A 2,500-nucleotide genomic window follows, 5' to 3' on the forward strand; every position below is an offset into this window, starting at 1 on the left:
AGGAGAATCGGCAAGTTAGCTAATTATTAGTCGTCATATCGTTGTCGTCGTGGTCGTCGCCGTCGGGAGCGGGAATTCAATCGAAACAACTTACAAAGTGTCACTATCGTCTCCCGGCCGGCAGCCGGCTGAACCATATTTTCGTGTGATTTCTAACAGATTTAGGGAAATAATTCGTAGACTAAAAAAGGGAAAATAATAATCAAAAAACAGGGAACCCACTCCACGCGGAAGTGGTGGGAAGTAGCAAACGTTTCGGGAGAGATCATACTGATTACGGCGCTCGTCTTGCACCACTGCCACCCACCCCTTCTTATGTCTGTTACATGATGGCATCCTATTACAGCGTACCCCCACGCTAATCGGTTACCTGACGCAGTTAGAAGAAATGTGCATTCATTTCAAAATTTGGATGAAAATCAAACAAACGAAACAATACGCTACAAGTGTTACAGCCATTTTTGGGCCATTATGATCCCTCCCTCCCTCCTTTATAATCTCAGTTTTTCTGGTGAGGTGAGGATGAGTTTCCAGAAACCCCCTCGAAACATTGATTAAACATAGTTCATAGCAATTGGTAGTGATCGGAAGAGAAGTAGCAGCAGCAGCAGCAGCGGATCGTTGCAAATTATGTTTGTTGTTATGTATTTATAAACTTTTAAATGTGTGGCCATGTGCGGTGGCCGAGAATAAAGTCAAGAAAAAAACCGTCTATTTAATCAAACACAGTGTGGTCGAACCTGTAACTAAAAAATCCGAAAAAAGAAGGAAAATGGAAAACCTTTCTCAATTACATCATGTGCCCGGGGGGACCGGGCAATAAAGTCCATTTGTTGATACCGTTTGTCTCGGAGTTTATTTCCGTTTGTTAACCAGGAGAAAGGGATAGGGGGGTTAGCGGAAAGTGTACAAAGTTTCGTTTTTAAAAGTTTACATGCGCACGCGTATCTGTATGGGTGTGTGGTGTTGTTTTTGTTTTTGTGTTGGGAGGTTTCTTTTTTATTCGTTTTCCATCATTGGTATTGAGTTGCAGCAGTGCGGCTTCTGAGAAACTATGCCATTCGCTCGCGACCTAATATCACGATGCGATGCTTTTGGACAGGATAAGAAGAATGAATGTGGGTTTATCGTTTAGTCTTTTTTAATTCGCTTTCTTCTTACTAGGGCTATGCTTTCTAACGAAAAGAAAAGGTCTCTGCAGCAACGGTACTTTAAATGCATTTTGTGCACTCAGCTGTCGTGTGTACTTACTAGAACGAGTTTAGGTAGCAATACGATCGTGTGATGCCTTTTTGGGTAGTGAATTGTGTGTTGTTTTATTTGCTCTGTTAGAACCGTGTTATAGATACCGCGATCCCTGATTTCCCTTTTTAACTGGATATCATTGCGCGCGTATCTCGTTAGGTTGAAGAAATTAGTTGGCTTTTTTGTCTTGTTTTGCGATAAAGGATCGCAGATGATTACAGTAAGAGAATGTATGTTTGTTAAACTCTTGTTTGTTTAAGTTGCTTTACTGGTTGTCCATTTAACGATTTGCGGCTAGTGATGGCGCACCATCTCTGTTCCTTTACAAGTGCCTACTTGGATCTATCCTCATCATTCAACACTATTCTGCCGCTCATTCGTAACAAGCGTTAGCTTTGAGAAGATGTCGTAACATGGTTTTAGTTTGTTCGTTTTTTTTTTTTGCTTTTTCACCTTCATTTATGTATAATAAGTTTGCATTCTGCTGTGGTATTCTGTAGATGCCCCAGGCACAGGCCTAACAACTTGAACTTGAGGCAAGTGTTCTGTATAATTTCGTCTGCCAATCAATCAGATGACACTACTAACGCTCTATACATATTTGTTTCCTTCTACTAACGATGATAACAGTTTTTGCTTATTTGCTTGCATCTCTTGTGTCCGCGGTTCGTCGTGGAGGGTTGTGCACTATCTCTTTGCTTACACTTTTTCTTTTGTAATAAAATTAGAATAAAACTGTTGTACATTCGGACATGCAAAACGGGTTTCTGCTCATTTTCAGCACTAGCTTACATCTTCCTCCTTCGTATTACTTGTTAATAGAAAATATTGTTTTTTGCTTCTTCTTCTTCTTCTTCTTGTTTGTTAACATGTATTGTTTCCATTCTTTTCGATAACTTTCATATGTTGAATGCATGTTCAGTTTTACAGATCGTGCAAGGTGATTTCTTCATTAATTTTCACTCCCCACCGTTCCTTCCTTTACAGATAACGGCCCACACCGCATTGCTCTCATGGGGCTAGATACATATAGCAGCAAAGGATTGGGGGTAGCCGCTTGTGGGGAGCCGCTTTTTTACAGGAATGGTTTTGAAACATTCACCATCAGGGGCGTAGGCAAAAGCGTTTCATTTGTTTTGTTTCATGTTGCGTTATGTTTTTTTGTTTCTTTTTTCCTTCATTTTTTTTTATTCTTTTGTGCATATCACATTGTTTGATTTCCTCTACATAACAGCGCATTAGACTAACAAAAAAC

The 2,500-nt window shown here is 40.1% G+C and overlaps 2 protein-coding genes across 3 annotated transcripts in view; one reads left to right on the forward strand and one right to left on the reverse strand.

The window, feature by feature from the left end:
- Positions 1–729, forward strand: part of LOC126577107 (probable Ufm1-specific protease 1) — a 9,919-nt gene extending 9,190 nt beyond the window's left edge. The window contains exon 2 of the mRNA XM_050238519.1: positions 1–729. This exon is cut by the window's left edge and continues 1,088 nt beyond it. The gene's annotated coding sequence lies outside the window, so the exon portion shown is untranslated.
- A 111-nt stretch (positions 730–840) lies between these two features.
- The window catches only part of LOC126579026 (oxysterol-binding protein-related protein 9), a 34,441-nt gene continuing 32,781 nt past the window's right edge, over positions 841–2,500 (reverse strand). For both annotated transcript variants that reach the window (XM_050242224.1, XM_050242225.1), the window contains one exon: positions 841–2,500. This exon is cut by the window's right edge and continues 791 nt beyond it. The gene's annotated coding sequence lies outside the window, so the exon portion shown is untranslated.

This window comes from Anopheles aquasalis, chromosome 3 (genome assembly GCF_943734665.1).
Source record: "Anopheles aquasalis chromosome 3, idAnoAquaMG_Q_19, whole genome shotgun sequence".
NCBI classification, from domain to species: domain Eukaryota; kingdom Metazoa; phylum Arthropoda; class Insecta; order Diptera; family Culicidae; genus Anopheles; species Anopheles aquasalis.